Raw genomic sequence first — 24,375 nt, forward strand, 5'->3', positions numbered from 1 at the left:
CAGGACTATATTATTATTTAATATGCCACAGCACCCTAGATGAAAAACATGACAATATTTCCAGTTGCTCTAGTCTCCCCCTCCCCACAAAAATCAACTAAGTTTTAGACTCCCCTTTATTTCATTGGTTCCCCTCTGACATGCAAATTCAGAAATATTATTAATCCATGAGATTTCAGCTGATTCTCCTCCCTAAATCACAGTTTCATGAGGTCAGAAATAAAATGAGCTGAATTCAACCGTTTTTAGAGTAGGACAGTCAGCACCCATCTCTACTGCCTGAGGTCTGAACCACTTGTCTGGATCCTTACTTCTCATGTCAATGCTCAAAGTCAATAAAAACAAGAGCTTTTCCCCCAAAAGTGCCTGTGGTAAAATATACATTATAGAAGTGACAGTAATACAATATCATTATTATGAACCTTATCACAAATACATGACCAAATCCCAATTACCCACTTGTGAATTCTCCACAGAAAGTGGGTAAAGCCACTCTGGGTGTTCTGGTTCTCCCACTCCTCCCAGGACTAACTCCCCTTGCTGCCTGGGAATAACAGCTCAATTAACCTTAGATTTGACCAGGCATAATTAGGCAGGTGAACCAGTTGGCTGGAGGGGAAAAACTTCCAAGATGAACTGAAATTATTTTCGGTGCCTGGGATTATATGCCCCACTCTTTATTAGCACATATAATTGGGACTCAACCGTGCACTTCCCCCCCCCACCGCCCCCAGCACTTTTTTCCCCCTAAGACGTAGTATTTCCTTGCATTTGACAGTCAAGATTACCAGGCCACTCAAGAGTCCTTTTTGGAATGCCAAGGTATAAATCCACTCTCTCCAGGAGAAGACAAAAAGAGAAGTTAATCAACTCGCCCAAGTCCATGAGGCAATCTGGCCGTTGGCCCAGGAAGAGACATACTGTGGAGATCTCTTGAGACTTCTCTCCACAAGACCGAGTCACAGAATTTCAGAGACGGATGCAACTCACGGATCAAACCATGCATTTTTGAGATAAAAATTCTGAAGCCCAGAAATGATTAGATGCTGATAACCTCCCCACTTTTCTTTCCAATGACCCTGTCCTCCTGCCCTAAGAATCAAACCACCTTAAAAGTTCTTGTCATTTTACAAATACTGTAAACTGAGCCAATGGCTGAACACAAGACAATTTTACCATTTCCTGATAGCTTTATAGAGAATTCTCATACTTCCCCCAAAAAACCGATGCTTTTGATTCTTAGGACCAAGCCACCCATCAGAGCAGGAGAAAAAGAATTTTAAGTAAGTCTTGTTTCTGTGACCACATATTTTATTATATAAGCAGCAAAGAACACTACAGACTATCGCCTCTTTTACAATGAAAGCTCCTACCTCAACAAAAACCACAGGCCCAAGTGGGTTAAAAGAGGCAAAACTGAGTACTTTCCACACAGTTCATAGAACAACTGTTTTCACAGTAAGCTCACATAAACGCTATGTGATATTAACACATGCCTGCTATGTGGAAGCCTGCTTACCAAGCTGTGAAAAGACCCATGCTTACTATGGAACCCACAAAATTAATCTTCTCAGTGCTCATAAAGCAGAAGGGAAACGCTCTTTTTTGAGATGTCAAGCAGGCCTTTTAAACAATTCTTTGGCGAAAATGGACATGCCTAAAAGGGCGGAGTCCAAAGAGGTGTGTCACTGCCTGTATCAATTCCTATAAATCAAATCCTGACAATATTTTTAAAAGAATGAATTATGATTCATGGGCCTTCAAACCTTTATTACCACAAGAACATTCTCAGCAGAAGAGGGAAAAAAAGCTCCTGTGACTTGATTAATGGCCAAAGCAAGACAATAAAATAAATCTCATAAATTAAAAAAAAAACGGAATGACTGCTCTTGGCTTGAGGGTAGACATGTAAATAATTCCCTTTCCCTGGGATAAACACACATAAAGATTTTGTTTACCTTCCCAGCATATACATCAACCAGTCTCAGATTTTCAGCAGGGGAAAAATAATAGCTAATTTGTTTAACGAATGCCTAGTTAGGAACACTTGATAAGTGGCAATAATATTTAATTCCCAACTAACTCATCTCTCAAGCTGCCAAATATCAAATTCTCAATCTGGAAATCTGATGACAGGAAGGAAAGAAAAAAAAAAAACTCTCCATCACTAACATGTACAGAGCTCATTTTTTTAATACATATTTTTTTCCCCTGCTAGTACTGAGCTTGTCTATAGAACTGCAGAAAGCTTAACCAACTTTAGTTAACCACATGCCTACTGTTTACTCCCTGACTCTACTAAACATGTCTTGGTTTGAATCCCTGATGCTAAAATTATCCTAACTAAGTTAAAATTCCTAGCATATTTATGGTGGTGATCATTTCATAATGTATAAAAATACTGAATTGCTATGTTATACAACTAAACTAATGCAATGCTGTAAGTCAATTATACTTCAGTTAAAGGAAAATAAGGAAATAAATAAAGCTTCCAGCATAATAAAGGTACCTGACCGCCAAAGACCTACAACTCTGCAGAAACCAGTAGGCTGAGGATCAGGAAAAGAGGCACAGAGAAGCAAAGAGGGCAGGTTAACTAGTTAAGCACTGACTACTCCTCCTTGTTATCCTTCCACTGAGCACCAAAACCACATTTTCCATCACCAGACTGCTTTCCTGAGACAGTAAGTGATGCAGGAGGTTGGTACCAGTTGGGACAATGTAAAACTCCTTTCTTAAAGCTCTGCTCCATGGCCTGCTAAAAAGTGCAAACAGCCGGCATTTTTTAAAGAACTCTTCAGCCATCCCTGGATCCGTCATTCGTAAGCATCACTTCCAGGCACTTCACAAGACAGCCGGGGCCATGCTGTTAGCAACCCGCTTCAACACGTTCACTTGCCAAAGCCGTATCTAGCGTGGGGAAGAGTTTCCACAAAGCTGGCTCTAACGGGCCACTCGAAGGCACACGGAGAAACCAGAAGTCATTTTCTTTTAACCTAAGGATGGCAGGCGCACATGCCCCAGCCCAGTGCCGGCCAGAGGCTGCCCGCCAGGTGTTCTTGGCCTCTGCCAGTGAATGGGTGGTTTTGTGCTGTTTTTTAAACATCTATTTCTTTAGACCACCAGCAGTAACTTCCCAGCCTCCCCGAACTGAAGTTGGGGCGTGGAGGGGTAGGTTTACTCCCTTATACCTTTCTCCCATCTGGGTGGCCACTTTAACTTCTGGGGAGTACCCAGCCCCCGAAGAGCCCACAGGAGCGTATCATACACATATGCATCATGTCAAAAACCCCAAAAGGCACATCCCTAGAGTCCTGCGGTTTCTTGGCTGGAAGAATGAAGGCCTTATAACAGCACAACCTTCAATTGCAAGCTTCACCACCACCATCACCCTTTAAGCTGGGGCTGCCAATTACAGCGCCCACCTCACCCCTCCCCCTTTGCTGGGATGCTTTGCAGCGCAGAGAGGGGAGAGGGAAGAAGGGAAGCAGAGAGAAGGCCCTGCGAACATACTGAAAGTAAAAAAGTGGGGGGAGACGTCTCCTAATCCGTCCCCCCACTTTTTCCTTCCCCTCCCCTGTCTTCTCACGGAGCATCCCCCAACTAATTTTTTTTTTTTAAATGTAACTTAATAAGCTGCTTGCCTACCTTGGCTGTTTCTGCAACAAGTGCATGGGCAATCCGACAAGAAGACCAGTCTTCGCCTGGGGGGTGAGATGAGGGGCGAGCAGAGCTGATGGAGTAATTTCAATATTAATTTATGTCAGAGCCGTCTTCTCGAAGCGCTACTCACTTACAGTACTGCCCTCAGCCTGTAAACAAATATCGCTCCGCCAGGAAACATACTCCCCAGATGCAAGCCCCTCTCCCCAACAAGGGACCTGGCCCTTCGCTCCCCCCACCCCACCCCCCGCGACCCAACAGCGTGCTTTCCCACCCCGGGTAGGAAGCGCTGGGTTTCCAAAGCACCAACCCCAGCAGCTCCGCCACCACCCCAGCAAGAAACTTACTCGGTCCGTCTACGCCTCCACCCTCCCTTCAGGAAATCTACTCTCCATATGCATTCAGCCTCCCCGCAGGAAATCTGCTCCCCCCCTCCCCCCTTCTGTATACATGCACCCCTCCCTCTCCTCCGCCCCACGCGCCCTCCCCGGCCAGAAACTTACTAGCGAGCAAGCGTGCAGGCTCTCCCGATCCTGGAAACTTACTCCCAGATATAGCGCCCGCCAGCCCCCTTTCCCGGCCCTGCTCCCCTTCCTGCCCTCCGCTGCAAGCAACTCCAAACTCTCCGCATCCAGCCACTCTCCCTCCCCGGTGGAAATTTGCAGCGCGGGGCCGCGCGCGTGCATCCACCCTCCCCTTCAGGAAACTTACTCCCCATCTGCATGCACCGCCTCTCAGCCATCGCTTAGAGGGAAGGGGGTGTGCTAGGGAGACAGAAATACATATGTATCTCTCGCCCCTCCCCCGGCCGCAGCCCACTCGGGGCCGAGCCGCGGTAACCTGGCCTTACCTTTTGCATTGCTCCCCACCCTCGCCCCCTCCCTTAACCCTCCTTATCCGCTCCCCGGCGCCCCCCTTTTTTCACCCATTACCCACCCCTAGCAACCGTTCCCAAGCTCCTCTCGGCCTTTTTTTTTTTTTTTTTTAATCCAGGATGCAAATTCCTCCCTGTCAGCAAATCGACTGTCAAATTATTTTCTTGCAAAAGGAGAAAGGCGGGGTGGGGGGGGGGGGGGAGCAGAAGCAAAAAGGAGGGGGGGCGGGGGAAGGGAGAGAGAGGGCCAGAGGAGGGGAGAGATATCCCTCCGCAGAGCTGGGTCTGGCCGCGGGCGGGGAAGCAGGAAGTAAGGTGTCCAGCGCCGCGGCCGGCGGGTCCTCCGCCGCGGCCCCCGCCCGCGCCCCCTGTCCCCCGGGGCGCCGCGCTCTGGCGGGCGCGGGCCGCCCGGCGCATTGTTCGCAGCCTCCCCGGCGATGCGCTGTCGACCTTATTATGTGTGCTCTGCTTGTGCGTGAGGCTGCACCTTTTGTAGGCTAGCGAGACTCTGGGCGAGGATGGGGCAGGGGGTGCGGACCAAGTTGCTGCCCCGCGCGGGACCTGTCAGCCCCGGGGCGTGGCAGAGTCTCCGGCGAGGCCGGAAAATCCAGGCCCGGAGAAGACGGCGTGGCCGGGGAGCTGCCGCTCGAGACCCGGACCAGTGCAGGATTGTTTCCTACGTAGCCATCCCGGTTATTGTAACGCGCTTTGCAATCTAACGACTGGGGTTTGGGTTTTCTGTTTATTTTTTAAGGCGTTGCAAAAATGCCAAGGTCTGGGTGGGCTGCGATGAGACGGTCTGCGCCTACCCACCACTGCACCCGGCCTCGATGGGGCTGGGAGAGGGGCTGAGGCTCCCGGGAAGGGGCTGGAGGTTCGCGAAGCGCGCGGCTCCCATCCCTCCGCCCCTATGGGGGCGGGGAGCGGGTGCTGCAGTCGGCGCTGGAACGGCAGCCCTCTGGGGAGGGGTCTCCATCTCCGCGGCGCAGCAGGCCGGGGAGGGAGGTTGCCTAGGAGAGGGGCCGGAACCGGGCGGCGGAGGGGAGGGGGCGCGGGTGCCGCCGCGGCGCGCGCTCGCCCCTCCTCGTGCGCCATGACTGTGGAACGTGGTGCCGCGGAGGAGGGCCGGCCGCCGGGGGCCGCCCGGGGCTGCTCGGCATTGGTGCGGAAACCCGAGCCGGGAGCCGCTCCTCGCTCAGTCTCCTCCTCCTCCTCTGCGGGGGAAACCGCTGCACCCGAGCCGAGAGCAGCTGCGAGCAGGGGGCAGGGCGCGGGCTGAAAGGCGAGCCAAGGGTTCAAACCTCAGCGGCGCCAGGGGGGCGCGAGCCGGACAGCCCCCTGGTCCCTCGAAGGCGCAGCCGGCCTTTCGGTCCATCCCGGGACGCCAGCCTTTCCAGGCGGCTTCACGGGTTCAAGGAAACGTGAACCAAAGATGGTTGGGTGGTATAGACCACCTCGAGCCGGGTACGGGGCATCTCTCTGGTTGAAGTCCCACAAGACAGCGAGTGCTTTTTGCTCCGGAGAAAGTTAAACCATGCGTTTTTCACTATGGGAAGATCGTTGCGCCCGTCCCCCCAAATCTTCGGGCAGTATAAATAAGGTGCTCCCGCTCCCCGGACCTTCGCCACTGTCCCCCACCCCCACTCGGGCGCTGGGTGTGGACAGGGCGGGGGAAGGCTATATGGGAGCTTAAAGCATGAGGTCATGGGCGGAGGAGGCTGCTGCCAAAAGCGGCCGAGGTTTTTCTGTATTTTGAGGGGTAACGGTTCTCCATCTTCAGCAGTGTTGAGTTCTCCCGCATAACCTTCTCAATTCTAGGGCACCTGGACCAGAGAGCCCCCGAAAGAAGAGGGGGCTCTGCGCTCTTTTCGCTCTATGAGCCTTTGGCCGGTGCCCTACCCTCTTAGGGAGCCCTTCCACAGAAGCAAAGAAAGTCGAGGGACAGCGCACAGTGTCGTGGGGTTTGAGAAAGATTCTGATTCCTCAGTCGGAGGTCATCTTCCAACCCGACTGCTTTCTGCGATGGCCTCCTGCCCCCCTCCGACCCATTCTTCCTAAGTGTCTAGAAGAGTCTTCCTACAACTCCGGACTACACTCCTTCAAACCCCTCCCAGCTGCTCTTAGAATAAAGCTCCGAAGCCCCCGCGCGATCTCGTGCCTACAGCCCTCCACTCTCACGGCTCCTCCTCCTCTACTGTGAGCCGGGTAGTGCTTCTTTGTTCTGTGGCTGGGGGCGGGGGTAACCCTTCCCCCTCCACCTCCTCTTACTAACTCCTGCTAGACCTTCAGGCTCGACTCAATGTCACTACCTCCAAGAAGCCTACCTAAGGATACAGTCTCAGCTGTAACTCCCTCAGAGAGCAAAGACCCACCCTCGACCTCGCGGCAGCCGGGCTGTGGCCGAAGCTGGCCGCAGTGGCAGCCCTTTTCCAAGTGGAGGAGGAATAGCCAAGCTTGAGCGCCATCACTGCCTGGGGACCGGACCTCCTGGGTGGGAGTTGACTAGGACAAAACCTCAAAACACTCTGTTTCCTCAAGAGACCTAGGAAAGGCTGTACCGCCCAGAAACCTCAGCCCCACCACCTCCCACCCCCAGCACACACCCACACTTGTAATGCAGGGAGGGGTCTTTTAATCTAAAACTCCTCCCTGGGGCAGATAAGGAAGCTGAGACTTGAAGGGAGTAAGTAACCTGCCTACGGTCAATGAGGAAATTGATACCCTGGTCTTTCTTGCTCCTAAGCTAAAAGGAAGGATTGGGGACCTAAAGTATTGCTGCTTTACAGCCTAGGATGCCCGTGTTGCCTTCCAAGGACCCCTCTACATGCTTAGCCCACTGCCAACAGAGAGGTAGTAAGCCCAATGGTTAGCCAGGCAGGCTCTGACCTTATTAGGCAAGTTACTTAACCCCACTTTGTTCAGTTTTTTGCCTGTAACATCAGAATAATGGTACCTGCAGTGTAGCGTTTTGTGAAATTTTAATGAGTTTGTACATGTAAAGGCCTTAGAACAGAGTCTAGGCAAGTTCTTGGTTACTTGTGAGTGGGGTTTTTTACCCTCCCTTCCAAAGGACTCTAGAAACTCAGGGCCTCAGAGTCTTACCATCAAAAACTGCCTAGGGCCTAGTAAACTTTGACAGCATCCATAAATGCACAAACAATACACATTACAAAGGATTTTAGTTAGCCAACAGATTCAGCCCTCAACAACCCCAAATATGGGAGCACTGGTTCTGGACTCTCAGAATGAGTATCAGAGGGAGGATGACTAAGGTTAAAATATTACCTTGGATCTTTTAAATGGGTGTCAAGTTGAAATAGTCCCATCCTGGTGGGAAACCTGCCTGAGATGACAGAAGCCCTCTTAGGACTGCAAAAAATGTAAGGGGACAGGAAAGGGGTGTAGCTCACGGGTAGAGCACATGCTTTGCATGTATGAGGCCTGGGGTTTGATCCCTGCCACCTCCAGGCATTGATTCTGTTTGGGGGCTTCACTGGTGACTCAAATGGTAAAGAATCCGCCTGCCAATACAGGAGACACAGGAGATGGGGGTTCAATCCCTGGGTTAGGAAGATCCCCTGGAGACGGAAATGGCAACCCAATCCAGTATTCTTGCCTGGAGAATCCCATGGACAGAAGAGCCTGGTGGGCCCCAGTCCATGGGGTTGCAAAGAGTTGGTCACCACTGAGTCACTAACACTTTCACTTTCATTATTATTATTATTACTATTATTATTGTCATTAGATCTCAGTTTTCCCATTCTCAGCATTTACCCCACGTTAAGAGAGAGCTGTTTTTTTTCAATGCAATTCATTTTCTTAGAATTTGTTTGACGCATTTATAGTGGTTCCAAATTTGAATAAACATTGAAATGTCTCCCTCCTACCATCTCTACTCCCCACCAGTTTTCCCTCTGTGGAAGGTCAGAAGACATGTTCAACTGTTTTCCAGCTGAGGTCTCTGGAGAACTCTTCTGATGCCTATTTAAATTTTTATGTCCAGGGCTTTCTTCTCCAATTCAGGCAGAACCAACCCCCTACTCCCAACCTCTCTAACCCCTTCAGACTCAATCCTAAAGTGATGAACCACCTCTCCTGGGCTACTGACAAAAACAGAAAACACCTTGTGATTCTTTCTCCTCCTCTACACTAAAAATAATAACGAAGGTTTACTGAGTACTTTCTGTGTGCCTAGTACTATGCTAAATTCTATATGTGCATTCTCCTATTTTATCAGCCCCAAACCAGCATCATTAACCTTATTTTACAGATGCAGAAGTGGAGGATCAGAGAGATTATGTAACTTGCTCCAGTTTGCATCCAGGCCAAACTGAGCCCAAACACTCCCTTAACCACTAGGCCTTTTGCCTCTCTGCAATGCAGGAAAAACCTTGGTAGCCTGAAGGGGAAGGAATAAAAAGGAGTTTGGGGACTTAAATTGTGGTTAGTCACTCAGTCGTCACTCGTTAGTCACTCTTTGCAACCCCATGGACTGTAGCCCACCAGGCTCCTCTGTCCATGGAATTCTCCAGGCAAGGATACTGGAGTGGGTTGCCATTTCCTTCTCCAGGGGATCTTCCCGACGCAGAGATTGAACCCAGGTCTCCTGCATTGCAGGCTGATTCTTTACCACCTGAGCCACCAGGGAAGCCTAAGGCAGATCTTAATTCAAATTCTGGGTCATGCCCCAAGCAATGAGAACCTGGAAAGATTTAACCTTTCTGAGCCCCAGTTCACCCACCTTTGAACTGGGACCATACAATTTTTCCTTGGTCAAATGAAGTGAAAGTCAAATGCCTGTGAATAACGACTTTTAAAAGGCATAGTAAACCAAATGCAATGTTTAGATCTTGTGTGACTCTGATTAGAATAAACCAATTGTTTAAAAGACATTGTTGAGACAATCAGGGAAATAAAATGTCGACTTGATATAGATGTCAAGAAATTATTAATTTATTAGACTTGATGATGGTACTGTGTTTATGTTTTTTCTTGAGTTCTTATCTTTTCATGCATAATGAAGAATTTAGGATGAAAGTATGTTTTGGATTTATTTTCAAATACCCCAGGCCTCTCTCCCAAACCTAAAAGTTAAATACAATAAGATTAGCAAAGTTTGGATAATTGGTGGAACTGTCTATAATACTGTTTATCCTACTTCTGCTGAATGTTTCAAATAAGTCTGAAATAAATTTTAAAATAAAATATATTTTTAAATTTTTTTTCCATTTATTCTTATTATTTGGAGGCTAGAATAAAATAACTATATTTTAAAGCACTGAAATTTAAAATGATCAGGCTTATTTAATTACTATGAAAGGTTATCAGTAACTATGAACTTTTTTTTAATTGTTGAAATAATACAGTACTGGCTGATAGGAGATGGGTAAAGATGGCAGTTTTGTTACTATAAGACATTTGGAGCACCACCTGTGTCTGGCACGTAAACCAGGGAAGGGGCAGAAATGAACATCACAGAGAGGAAAGCAGACAGGTAATTATTAAGCACCCTCCCCCACTTCACCACCCAGAGAACAATGTACAGGAAAGAAAACGGCAGGACTGGGTGATGCAGGAGCAGGCACATTAAAATGGGGGGCCAATTTTCCCCCAAAATGTGTGTCTTCATAGAGCCACTTCCAAAATGCTTGGATTAGGAATCTGATACCTTGGGCAAAACTCTCAACTCCGTGCATCAGTTCTGTCACCCAGTCCAGAAATGTTGTTCTGAGTTTCCTCATCTGTAGTTTGGGTATATAAGACCTCTCAGGCCCTTCCAGCCATCCAGACGAAAAATCTAAGCACTTCTGTTGTTGGCTCTCACAAGAGAAGGCTCATGTCTGTGGCCACACTGGTTATTTGCCTATCTCAAGAACAGACCCCAAATGAATAGAGATGTAGCCGATTCACAAACAAATGAAATGTTTTAGGCCCAATGAACATTCTGTGTATTGTTCTAGGAGTAATTTTTCTGTGCTCTGGATTTGAACAGTTGGAATTTTTTTTATATGACCCCCTTTTGAAATGAAAGTTTGTTCTTGAGAGAAAATTTGCATTTCAGAGAAAAGATGAGACAATATATTTGGTAAATCTTCAAAGAAGTGAACTTTTCTGTATAATGCTTTATATTAAAGCTGACTGTTCAGGAGACTTTCTTAAAAACTGAGACTTCCCTGGCGGTTCAGTGGTTAGGGCTCTATGCTTCCAATGCATGAGGCTTGGGTTTGATCCCTTGTTGGGAGCTGAGATCCCACATGCGGGGTGCATAGCCAAAAAATTTTTTTAAAGAATAAAAACTAAAAAAAAAAAAAACCAAAAAAAAATTATAAAAGAATAAAAACTGGGAAAATTGGAGGTGTGGAGAAACGGGGAGAAAAACACGGAAATCCCACTTCTGCTTCCTGCTCTATCCAAGGCTCTGAGATGCAATATGACCAAATCAATGGACTGTGTGTGTAGAACACATCAGTGTGGCTTTAGAAATGAGTGATGCTGCTATATTTAAAATGGATAACTAACAAAGACCTACTGTATAGCACAAGGATCTCTGCTCGGTGTTACGTGGCAGCCTGGATAGGAGGGAGTTTGAAGGAGAATAGATACATGTATATGTACGGCTGAGTCCCTTCCCTCTTCACCTGAAACTATCACAACATTGTTAATTGGCTATACCCCAATACAAATTTAAAAGTTAAAAAAAAAGAAAAGAAACGAGTGATGGATTTAACTACCACAGTTGTTGAAGAAGGCTCAGTGGTCAAGGGCAAAAAAGCCTGTGGCAAGTTCAAGCAGTGAAACACAAGAGTTGTAGAGTATTTCTCAAACTCCTGTTTGTTTGCCACCAAAGCAACGAAAGCAAAAAGTCCTGGCACAAGAGGGCTTATGGGACTCCCATTTTGAAACTAATAAGATAGCATGATATGTTGACTGTCATCTTAACCCCCAAGTCTGTTAAGGACAGTGTTGAGAGAGCAGACCTTACTCAAGACAGGAGGCCTAACTGGTGTTTATTTAGTAATACTAAGAGATCGCTATCTTAGGCGAGTTTCTAGCCAGAGAGAGAAAATAGGTTCCAGACTATGAGAAGGTTCTCAGTTTAAGTCTTATTTCTAAGAGAGAGGAGAAAAAGGTAGGATATTTGGTAGATTCTGTATCTGGTACTAAAAAAAACACAACAACAAAAGAACACAAAAGCAACACATTGGTTGAAATTCCTGCACCTGCCTAGAAGGCATGCTTGGGAGTCACACATTTCAGCTAGGGTACCAGCCCACGGTGAGTCAGACTCAAGGATTATGGTGGTGGCCCCCGCTGGTTCGCAAATGAGTGGCTTTTTTCGGTATAACGTTGAAGAAGAAAAAATAAGTGAATTTCCTATGAAAATGCAAATCTACTAAAAAGTTTTAAATTGCACAGTGTTTAAGTATAGATCACAACACTTTTCCGGAACCCCTAATGGAGTCACAATTTTTTTTTTTTTTTTTTCAATGAGAAAGAGAACCCTTAAGACCTCATATTAGAAAATAATCTGGCCAGCACACTTCAACAGATAACAGAGGAGCATTTCAGGTAAGAACTGTTTAAAATAATGTGCAGTCAGGGCGGGCTTCGTGTATATGCAGCTTGTGTGGTCACACAGGACCCCGCATTTACAAGGTCCCGGCACTGTTCAATCAAGATGGCGATGGTGGTCGCCATCTTGAAATTCATTGTGGTTTTTGAACGAAAAGTCCTGCGTTTTCATTTTGCTCTGGACCCGGTGGCTCAGATGGTAAAATCCTCTGCTTGCAATGCTGGAAACCCGGGTTCAATCCCTGGGTCGGGAAGATCCCCTGGAGAAGGAAACGGCAACCCATTCCAGTATTCTTGCCTGGAAAATTCCATGGATGGCGGAACCTCGTAGGCTACAGTCCAAGGGATAGCAAGAGTCGGACACGACTGAGTGGCTTCGCTTGTGCAGGGCTGAGGGAAACCAGCAATAGAGAGCATAGCACCAGAGGACTAAAAGCAGTGTGGAACCTTAAACAAACCCGTAAGTCAGAAAGGGCGAGAAAGAGAAATATCTGGAATACAGGGAAGGCTGTTGCTGAAGTCATGTAGGAGAGGGTTACACAACATTAGTGACTGTCTTCTGTAAGAACACAACACGGAAGAACACACCCATAGTCAACCGGCAACCTGCAAAGAGCACTTACCGCGGCTTCTCTCTGCCCCTGCCCTCTGACCTCCAGCATGTGCCTCCCATTGGCTGAACCCTACAGGAAGTCAGAGGCTCTGAAGCCTGTTGATGAAATCAGTAGAGGTCAGCCTTCCCCGGGCATAGGATATGCTGGGAAAAGGTAAGAGTGAGTTTTGAGAGTGCAGAGAAGAGGCAGCTCAGGACTTCTATCTGAAATTTTCAGGATCATGGTTAAGAGTAAATAACATAGAAATGGAAAATTCAAACTGAGTTTCAGTAAATGACTTTGTGTTGATTTTTTTAAAGGATAGTCATTGGCTGTGCATCGTGAAGAGGGTCTTATGTACTTTCAAAGGAAAAATGAGGTAGTCGAAGAATTTTTTTAAACAATCAGATGTTTGAAAGAACCATCGTTAAATGAAGAGAGAAGCCTAAGGTTTCAAAATTTTTAGAAACATTCCAGGCCCCAAAGTCGAATTTTGTAGGTAACACCTCACATTTACTTCTCTCACGCTTAAACCAACATCAAGACAGAAAGGTACCTTTGACAGGCACTGGATCCCAAGAATTGCAAGGACCATTAGGGTTCCAGAGGTTCTTTTCATACATGAATAGCTTGTACAAAGGGAGTTCATTATGATGATTTGTAACCATTCCGACTACTCAATTCCTCTGAACATTTTTAGACTATTCAGATCACTTTCAAAAAAGTGCATATCACTGATTAATTCTCATGCCACTCAGAGTTCTTAACTATTCAGATATGGGCTAAACTAAATTTATCCTTTATAATTTCCTTGAAAAACAAAGATTTTTGCTGCAAATGTGAATAAGACTGCGGGGACACACTTCATCTCTTTTTTAAAAATTGAGGTAAGAGTCACAGAACACAGAATTAAGCATTTTAAAGAACATAATTCAGTGACACTTAATGCATTCACAGAGTTGTATTATCATGACATCTATCTAGTTCCAAACATTTTTATCACCCCAAAGGGAAACACCATACACTAAGCAGTCACTCCCCATCCTTCCCTTCCTCTAGGGCCTTGCAACCATTTATCTGCCTTCTGTCTTTAGGTTTACCTATTTTGGATATTTTATATAAATGGAATCATACAAAACGTGACCTTTTCTGTCTGGCTGTTTTCACATAGCAATGTTTTCAAGGTGAATTCATGATGTAGCATGTATCAATACTTCATTCATTCTTTCTTATGGTTGGATAATATCCCCTTGAAGTGAAGTAAAGCCACTCAGTCGCGTCCAACTCTTTGCGACCCTGTGGACTGTAGCCTACCAGGCTCCTCTGTCCATGGGATTTTCCAGGCAAGAATACTCGAGTGCGTTGCCAATTCCTTCTCCAGGGGATCTCCCCGACCCAGGGATCGAACCCGGGTCTCCCGCATTGCAGGCAGACACTTTACCGTCTGAACCACTAGGGAAAATCAATATCCCCTTATGTAGGTATTAATATTTTTTAATCAGTTCATCAGTTGATGACATGTGAGTTGTTTCCAGCATTTGGCAATTGTAAACAATGCTGTTGTGAATGTGAGTGTATATGTATTTATTTGAACCCAGGTCTCCCGCATTGCAGACGGATTCTTTACCAGCTGAGCCACAAGGGAAGTCCAAGAATACGGAGTGGGTAGCCTATCCCTTCTCCAGGGGATCTTCCCAACCCAGGAATCAAACCGGGGTCTCTTGCACTGCAGGCGGATTCTTTACCAACTGAGCTACCAGGGAAGCCCTACTTATTTGAACACCTATTTTCAGTTCTTTTGGGTATACACATAGGAGTGGAATTGCTGGATCATATGGTAATTCTGTTTAACTTTTTGAGGAACTATCAAATTGTTTACACAACCTTTTAAGGGAACTCTGAAACCCTTTTAGAAGCACGCATTTTACAACCACTAGATATCATACATACCTAGAGTAACTAAGCCCATTCTTGCCTATAAATTAAAACATGGTCCAGAAATTTTTCTATGTGGGAGATACTCCAGTTAGCAGTTGACTTCGGTTCTTATAATTTATTTAGGTTATTGGTTTATAAAGTAATACATGTTCATTACAGAATTTTTAAAAAACAATAGGATGCAAAAAGAAAACATCATATGTAACCCACTGTGAACTCTTAACACACACTTTTTTTTTTTTACAAAAATAGCTTCAGAGTGCTTATAAATAAATCCAGCCTGAAACAGAAAATGAAATTAAGTCCAAGAAGAAAAACAATACAGTAAACCTCTGAATGGTAACAATTTCACATCAGAAATCACCCCTATCTAGTTTTTTCAGTTCAACCTGTTGCTCTAATAACCTGAAGCATGATTGTATGGTTGTGTAGGATAATTCAATTCAGTTCAGTTGCTCAGTCGTGTCCGACTCTTTGCGATCCCATGGACTGCAGCACACCAGGCTTCCCTGTCCATCATCAACTCCCAGAGCTTGCTCAAACCCGTGTCTATCAAGGCAGTGATGCCATCCAACCATTTCATCCTCTGTCATCCCCTTCTCCTCCTGCCTTCAATCTTTCCCAGCATCGGGGTCTTTTCCAGTGAGTCAGTTCTTCGCATCAGGTGGCCAAAGTATTGGAGCTTCAGCTTCAGCATCAGTCCTTTCAATGAATATTCAGGACTGACTTCCTTTAGGATGGACTGGTTGGATATCCTTGCAGTCCAAGGGACTCTTAAGAGTCTTCTCCAACACAGCAATTCAAAAGCATCAATTCTTCAGCGCTCAGCTTTTTTTATAGTCTAACTCTCACATCCATATGTGACTACTGGAAAAACCATAGCTTTGACTAGATGGACCTTTGTTGGCAAAGTAATGTCTCTGATTTTTAATATGCTGTCTAGGTTGGTCATAGCTTTTCTTCCAAGGAGCAAGAATCTTTTAATTTCATGGCTGCAGTCACTATCTGCAGTGATTTTGGAGCCCAAGAAAATAAAGTCTCTCACTGTTTCCCCACCTATTTGCCATGAAGTGATGGGACTGGATGCCATGATCTTAGCTTTTTGAATGTTGAGTTTTAAACCAACAATAAATAGGGTAATTACCTAGTAAATTAACTCTGACTTTGAGTTGCTGAGCCTGCATATAGAAGGTGTGGTTTGGGTTTAGTTTTGGGTTTTTTCTTGCTATTGTTCTTTTAATCTATTTATTGACTTAATATTTATTTTTTCCTTCGGAATTGAGTTGAGAAGCACAGAATTTTGGCAAACTGTCTCTTTTAGATGAAGTCAGAGGTCCTATCTAGGAATAGACTTTTCTTTCTTTTTTTAAATCAACATCTAATAAGTATAATTGATATGTGTGTGTGTGTGTGTATTCTATGTGTAAACATCATCACAATCAAGATAAAGATGGTTCTATCCCCTTCACACTAAAAAATCCATTTAGAGTTCCACTGTCCCCTCACTATAACCCCTGGAAAGTACTGGTCTGTTCTCCATGACTCCTTCACTTGGCCTTTTTCCTAAATGTCATAGAAATGGAATCAAACATATACAGTCTTTTGAAACTGGCTTTGACTCCACATAATGTCTTTAAGACTCATTCATATTACTACATGTAATAATAATAGTTCATTCCTTTTCGTTGCTCGGTAGTATTCATACTCTACTAGCAATAATATTTATTGCTAGATAGTCTCTTAATGCTAAAGAATATGAATATACTCACTTTATTCACCCATTGGAGGATTTTTGTGGTTGCCTTCACGATTTGGGGATGATTAGAATAAAGCAGATATAAACATCCATGTGCAGGTTTTAGGGTGGATATAAAATTCATTTCTCTAAGGTACATACTTAAGAGTGGGATCATACCATATCACATGATAAGTATGTGTTTCACAGGCAAATTGTATTCCTGAGAATCGTCTTATATTCCATATTTAGAGTTCCAGTTGCTCCACAGCCATCAGTAGATACTGCCAGGCGTTTGTCGCTACTGATGTTTTTTTCATCCTAAGAGCTATATAATAGGATCTCAGTGAAAAGTGAAAGTGAAAGTCGCTCAGTCATGTCCAACTCTTTGCAACCCCATGGACTATACAATCCATGGAGTTCTCCAGGCCAGAATACTGGAGTAAGCAGACTTTCCCTTCTCCAGGGTATCTTCCCAGCCCAGGGATCAAACCCAGGTCTCCTGTTTCACAGGTGGGTTCTTTACCAGCTGAGCCACAAGGGAAACCCAATAGTTTCTCAATAAGGTTTTAATTTGCATTTTCCTAATGGCTGATCATACTGACATCTTTTCATGTGCTTATTTCCTCTAAGGTGAAGTACATAGATATTTGTCTTTTGCCCTTTTTTTTTTTTTGTCATCTAACAAACTACATATTTCACCTATTTATTTTACTTATTGTTTGTCTCTCCTATTGAAATGTAAATCCCATTAGGGTGGGGATTTTGGTCTCTGCTGTTTTTCCTTTAACAGTTATGATCTAAAATGCATGTGATTTACCCATCAACTGTAACAGTGCTTCATACATTGTAGTTTTCTAACTAATATCTTTTGAATAAATGAACATTTATTGAGGACTTACTATGCATCAGGGACCATTCTAAAAGCATGGTAATATTATTAGAATTTTTGGTTGTTGCCATTTAATTATTTCATCACTAATTTTACTTTTTCTTTACAAGTCTTTAATTATTCAACAAACACACTGAGTGGTTACTACCTGCCAGTTATTATGCTAGGGCTTGGAAATAAAGTGAAAGCTGCCCTCAGGAGATAGGTTAATACTGTAAAATAAGAAATGTACTGGGATAAAGATATGCACAAGAACCTGGCAAAGCACAGTGGAAGGAATATGGAATTTGTATTTAAGGCTCAAGGAAAGTTTTCTAGAAGAGCTGATCATTTAAATCAAACTGAAGTGAATAAAATGCTTACTTATACTTTTCCTGTAACATTAATATTAAACAGAATTTTAAACCTCAATTATTTTTGTTCCCACCTGCAGTAATGTAAATTATCCAGAATGCACTATATTTTAAAATGGCATTGAAAACAAACGAAAGGCATTGGTCATCATTTCCTATCAAGATAGGTATCTTTGGGGGCTTTCCTGGTGGTCCAGTGGTTAAGAATCTGCCTTGCAATGCAGGGGACACTGGTTTGATCCCTGTTCCAGGAAGATCCCATATGCTGTCGAGCAGCTAAGCCCATGTGGCTACTTCGTCTGTGCTCTAGAGCCCTCAAGCCACAACCACTGAAGCCCATGCGCCTAAAGCCCATGCTCCACAACAAGAGAAGCCACGACAACAGGAAGCCGAACCACCGCAACTGGAGAGTAGCCCCAGCTCACCACAACTAGACAAAGCCGGCACACAGCAACGAAGATCCAGAACAACCAAAAATAGGTACATAAATGACAGGTATGGAGGAGGCTGGCAGGCTACAGTCCGTGCAGTAGCAAAGAGTCAGACATAACTTAGCAACTAAACAACAACTTTTGTTTTAAGGATTATAAGAATTAAACTGTGACAAGATGGTCTCCTCATTTTTAATTGGGTTGTTTGCTTTCCTACTATTGAGTTTTGAGAGTTTTTCTAGATACAAGTCCTTTGTTGGGTATGTGATTTGAAAATATGTTCCCTCACATCTATAGCTTTCCATTCTCTTGACGTCTTTCACAAAGCAAAAGGTTTTCATTTTAATAAAGTCCAGCTTGTCCATTTTTTTCTTTTCTGGGTTGTGCTTTTGATATCAAGTCTAAGAAAATTCCCTGATCCCAAGTCATGAACATTCTACTCTTATTTTCTTGTGAAAGTTTTATAGTTTTACATTTTACATCTATGATCTATTTTTCAATGAAGTGTGAGATTGAGGTCAAGATTTTTTTGTCTTTAGCTTCTCATGGCATACTTTTGCATATGGATGTTCAGTTATTCCAACATCATATATTGAATAGACTATCTTTTAACCATTGAATTGCTTTTTTACCTTTGTCAGTAATTGACATTTTCTGACTCAATTGTTTGATATAGACTGATCCATTGGTCTCTGCCTCTATCCCTCCACCAGCACCACTGTGTCTTGATTATTCTTCCATTATAGTAAGTTTTTAAATTGGGTAGACTGATTTCTCCCACTTGATCCTTCTTTTTCAAAATTGTGTTGGCTATTCTGCTCCCTTCCCCTTTCCAAATAAATGTAAGAACCATGCTTGTAATGTAATGCAAGACAAACCAAGCTTGTCTATATCTGCAGAAATCTTACTTTTGATTAGACTTCTGATTGGAATTGTATTAAATCTATTGATTTCTTTGGAGAAAATTGGCATGGTCAACTAAATTGGATCTTCCAATCCATAAATACAGTATGTTTCTCCATTTATTCATATCCTTTGATATCTTTCTTTAGTGTTTATAGTTGTCAGCATGCAGATCCTGCACAAGTTTTGTTAAATTTATACTTAAGTATTTCTCTTTTAAAATTTTTAAATGAAAAAACAAAAACAAAAAAAAAATTTTTAATGAAGTATATTTAAAATTTTGATTTCTGAATTAAGTATATAGAATTTGTGAGTTAACTTTATCTTTTATAGTTGTGCTAACTTCAGTTTTTTAAAATATTTATTTTTATTTATTTATTTGGCTGTGCAGGGTCCTTTGTGGCATGTGGGATCTAGTTCCCCCACCAGGGATCAAACCAAGGGCCCCAGCATTGAGAGCTCAGAGTCTTAGCCACTGGACCACCAGGGGAGTCCGTTCATTTGTTAATCTAAGAGTTTTTGGTAAATTACTTGGGATTTTCTATGTAGAAAATCATGTCATCTACAAATAGACAATATTCTTTCTTTTATTTTTTTCTGTATTCAAAATGTGTTTATTGGGATGGTTTCCCATTCATCCTGATACAGGGTACTTTGAGTGCTGCTTCCATCTGCAGAAGCATCCTTGTGTAAGCCTTGCTTTTCCTCCTATAGGCTGGCAGAGGACAATAGAGCAGCCAAACTATGATTTGTGCATGACTAAAGATGGTGGTCGCAAAGAGTCGGACACGACTGAGCAACTGAACTGAACTGAACTGAAAGATGGTGGTGATTTTATAGCATGCTGGGCATTTCACATCCATGAAATGTGAAGCTCTGCACCAGGTGCTTCTTCTTGTGTTTCCTCTTCTTCACTTCTGGAGAGGGATGAAGGAGATCCTTTGTGAAAGACATGTTCTCATGGGGAGGTCGTCACTGCCAAAAAAGCTGTCTTTTCTTTCATATGCTTGTGTATGCCTTTTATTGCTACTTTCTTTCTCTGACTTACTGCCCTGACTAGGACTTCCTGTGTTATATTGTATAGGAGTGATGAGAGGACATCTTTGCTTTGTTCCTGATATTAGGGGAAAGCATTCAGTATTTCACCATTAAACATTACATTAACTGTAGGTATTTTGTAGATGGCCTTTATCAAATTAAGGAAATTTCCTTCTATTTCTATATCACTGAGAGTTTCTATCATGAATGGATGCTGGATGACTTCAAATGCCTTTTCTGCATTGTTGGATATACTCATGTCATTTTTCCTCTTTAGTTTTTTAATATGGTGAATTACACTGATTGATTTTTGTATTTGGAGCCAGTCATGCATGTCTAGGATAAATCCCACTTGGTCGTGGAGTACTAGTCTTTTTATATATTGCTAGATTTGATTTTCGAGTTGTTTTTTGTTGTTGTTGCTGTTTCAAGATTTTTGTGTACTGTTCATGAGGGATAGTGGTCTATAATTTTCCCTCCTTGTACTGTCTTTAGTTTTTTTGGTATCAAGGCAATTCTAACCTCATAAAATGGGTTGGGAAGGGTTCCTTTCCCTTTCCTTCTGTTTGCTGGAAGAGATTGTATAGAAACAGTGCTATTTGTTTTTTAAAAGTTTGATAGAATTTACCAGTGAAGCCATTGGGCCTGGAAGTTTGTTTGTTTTTAAGGTTTTTACCTGTGGATTCCATTTCTTTAATACATATGTTACCTATTTCTTCTTTGGGTGAGTTTTGGAATTTTGTGGCTTTTAAGGAATTGGTCCATTTCATCTAAGTTATTGAATTTATGTGCATAGGGTTGTTTAGAGTACTTTTTAGAAAAATATCTCTGAGGTCTCTAATGACATCGGTAATTTGCATCTTCTCTATTTTTTAATTGTTATTAATAGTATTTTTATTTCATTGATCTTTTCAAAGAAACAGCTTTTGATTTTACTGATTTTCTTTATAATTTTTCAGTTTTAAGTGGCTTTTTTTCTCTTTATTATTTTCTTCCTTCCACCTTGATCTGGCTTATTTTGCTTTTCCTGGTTTCTTAAGATGGATGCTTAGTCTGTTGATTTAAGACCTTTCTTCTTTTCTAATATAAGCTAATTTATAATGCTATAAATTTCCCTTTAAGAACTGATTTAACTTCATCCCACAAAATTTTATGTGTTGTGCTTCATTTTTGTTAAAAAATATTTTATAAGATGCATGCATCCCAATGTTCATTGCAGCATTATTTACAATAGTCAAGACACAGAAATACCTAGATAACCATTGACAGATTAATGAATAAAGAAGATGTGGAATACTCAGTCATAAGAAAGAATGAAATAATGTCATTTGCAGCAACAAGGATGAACCTAGAGATTATCATAATAAGTGAACTAAGTAAGGCAGAGAAAGACAAATATCATATGGTATTGCTTATATGTGGCATCTTAACAAAAAAAAATGGAAATGAACATATTTATAAAACAGAAAGAGACTCACAGACATAGAAAACAAATTTATGGCTACCAAAAGAAAAGGGAGGAGGGATGAATTAGGAGGTTGACATTAACATATATACACTACTATACATAAAATAGATAACCAACAAGGACCTACTCAATAACACAGGGAACTATATTCAGTATCTTGTAATAACCTATAAGGGAAAAGAATCTGAAAAAGAATATAGTTGCTACCTCCCCGAGTCGCCTTCCATTAGACTGCTATTACCTCAACTTCTCCTTCAGGAAACAGCAAACCTTCCTTTAATTTTGTGACTAAAGAGTTAATATTTGGCCCATTAGGAAACCTACCAGACTGAGCTCTAGTGCTGTGATTGAAGACTGTTCTGATTGGTAAAGGCTAGTGCCTACCGGTCATTAAATATTTGAAACATCATTTGTGCCAGTACCTTATGTTTGTACAGCATTTTTAAGCTTATGAAAAATATTTACATATATTATCTTAGTTAAGTTTCATGCCAACTGCGAGCCATCAGTAGGAGTTATTATAGACATCATAAAATATTTTAATTATAAAATTAACACATATGAGTGTGGAAAATGAATTATTATTTGGGGACTAGCTCGGAAAAATGATCACTTACCCAAGATCACGTGGTTGTAGGAGTTGGGGTCTAAGCTCCTAGAAGCTTCGAGAACAGTCATATCCTACGTGCTCCGGTTGAGGGAAGACGATTTCACTCAGCACTAGATAGGCAATTCCAGCACCAAAGGCAATTCCAGGAAGAAGGCACCAAGCTTGTACTGAGGGAGAAATGGGGTGTGGTTCACAGAGAGGAAGAGCAGGGATATTTTACTAAGGAACAGTGTGAAATGTGGCCCAAAATGTAGTAAAAGATCCTATTTCCCTGATCATTTCAGGACACCTACTCTGAAGGAGTTGGAACTGAAATTCTCCAATGCAGATTCACAAAGAGCACCCAAGGCAAAGCCTACTTAGCTTGCTCAATTTTGGAGTGCCGTTGAAGGTGGCAGGAAACCCATTCTGAAGCTGCTGAAGCCGAATTACATTTATTGGGTCATTTTTTTCTCCGTCACACTTGGATCCCTCCAGATCGAGCAGTTGATGAGAAAGCAAGTGAAGAAGTCTGAAATATTATTCACAGCTCCTCAACGGCTGTTACCAAATTCACAGAGGCTTATCCCAGGAGAGAATGGTGCTCTAGACCACCATAGTCCTAAAGTTCTTTGCATGTTTGTGTTCTGTCTGCAATAGCAATGGGAACAATTTCCTCACATCACACTCCTTAGATCATTTAACAGCAGCATTGGGCCATTCCTTAAGATGGCGCTGGGTGGCAAGATGGCAGTGCCAGTGTCCAAGAGGTCTCTGATGGCGTCCTCAAGGCTGAACTGAACAAGCCTCTCACTTGGGTACTGGCAAAAGATGACGCCTCCATTGAAGTCCGCCTTCAACCAACCAGGACAGAAATCATTACCTTGGTCCCCTGGACACAGAATGTGATTGGTGAGAAGGGCCTGCGGATTCAGGAATTAACTGCTGTGCTTCAGAAGAGATTTCGCTTTCCTAAGGGCGATGTAGAACTTTACGGAGGAAGGCAGACGGGAGAGTTCAGTGAGTCATTGCCCGGCGGAGTCTGCAGCACACACTTCTAGGAGGACTTGTTGGGGTCTGCTGTGGGTCATCATGGACAGTGGGGAAAAGGCTGCTAGGTTGTAGTGCCTGGGAAACTCTGGGGACAGAGGGTCAAACCCATGAAGTCACAGATGGCCTGATGATCCACAGTGGAGACCCTGTTAACTCCTATGCAGACACCACCTGGCGCCATATACTGCTAAGACAGGGTGTGCTGGGCATCAAAGTGAAGATCATGCTGCCTTGAGACCCAAGTGGTAAGAGGGACCCTTAAGAAGCCCCTGCCTGACTGCTGAGCATTGTGGAACCTATAGATGAGACACTGTCCACCATTACCATCCCCACCCCAAAGAAAAGGGAGGGAAGCCATGGATTCCTACTGTCCCCACAAGTACCCACAGCATAACATGGTCATAACATGGTCTCTTTGGCAGCTGGATCTGGAGTCTGGATGTTGCTCTATAATAAAATCTTTTTTCTTTTTTTAAAAGTAAGGTTGGGGAATTCCCTGTCTGCCCAGTGGTTAGGACTCCATGCTTTCACTGCCCAGGGGCAGATTCAGTCCCTGGTGCAGGAACTAAGACCCCACAAGCTACATAGTGTGGGGAAAAAAAAAAAGTAGAGTTGCCTCCAGGTTTCATGGAGCCTGAATCTTATATTATACAATACAATTTGGGACCTCTTAAGAAAAGAAAACACAATTACAAACAGAAATTTAGCTATAGAACTTTGGAAAGAACTCTACAAGTGAAGATCTAGGAGTTTTAACTTTATTAGCATCCCAGTGCTTAGCAGATCTTATAAAAAGAGGGGAGATTATTCAATTAAATAGCATAGGAGTATTTTTCACCTCTGCTTAACAGTAATTTTTAAAATTTGCTAAAAGAAAGGGAAACTACCCAAGGAATAGCATAGGAGGTTTTATTGTTTTGTTTGTCTTATGGACCTGTGCTTCCAGGCTGATTTTCTTTTCTTTTCAGTACTTTTTAAACAGTTTTATTTAGATAAAATTGACATAAACTCGTATTTGAAATATACAATCTAAGTTTTGTAAAAGATCAGTATAATCAAGATAGTGAATATATTCATCACCCTCAAGAGTTTCCTCATGTACCTCCTCCGTCCAGGCCCTCCTTGCACCCCAGCACCTATTTTTTCATATATTTTAATCTGCTTTTGTGGTTGTTGAAGGCAGAAGGATAAATTTGGATCCTGTTGTTTTATCTTGGCCAAAAGTAGATGCCTTCAGGCTTTTTTGTTTGGTTTGTTTTTACTTTTGTGTTTG

The 24,375-nt window shown here is 43.1% G+C and overlaps 1 protein-coding gene and 1 pseudogene across 15 annotated transcripts in view; one reads left to right on the forward strand and one right to left on the reverse strand.

Annotated features, from left to right (window-relative positions):
- TRERF1 (transcriptional regulating factor 1) overlaps positions 1 to 5,409 on the reverse strand; it is a 206,822-nt gene extending 201,413 nt beyond the window's left edge. For 7 of the 15 annotated variants that reach the window (XM_043449374.1, XM_043449373.1, XM_043449372.1 and 4 more), the window contains exons 1-2: positions 4,167 to 4,616; positions 3,649 to 3,733 (exon numbers count right to left, since the gene is read on the reverse strand). The gene's annotated coding sequence lies outside the window, so the exon portion shown is untranslated. Of the gene's footprint in view, positions 1 to 3,648; positions 3,813 to 4,010; positions 4,138 to 4,166 lie in introns of those variants that run through there. The other 8 variants (XM_043449367.1, XM_043449362.1, XM_043449368.1 and 5 more) reach the window with 5 other exon arrangements.
- Positions 5,410 to 12,215: 6,806 nt separating this feature from the next.
- On the forward strand, positions 12,216 to 23,364 carry LOC122429299 (annotated as a pseudogene).
- The last annotated feature ends 1,011 nt before the right edge of the window (positions 23,365 to 24,375 follow it).

Source organism: Cervus canadensis, chromosome 28 (genome assembly GCF_019320065.1).
Source record: "Cervus canadensis isolate Bull #8, Minnesota chromosome 28, ASM1932006v1, whole genome shotgun sequence".
NCBI lineage: Eukaryota > Metazoa > Chordata > Mammalia > Artiodactyla > Cervidae > Cervus > Cervus canadensis.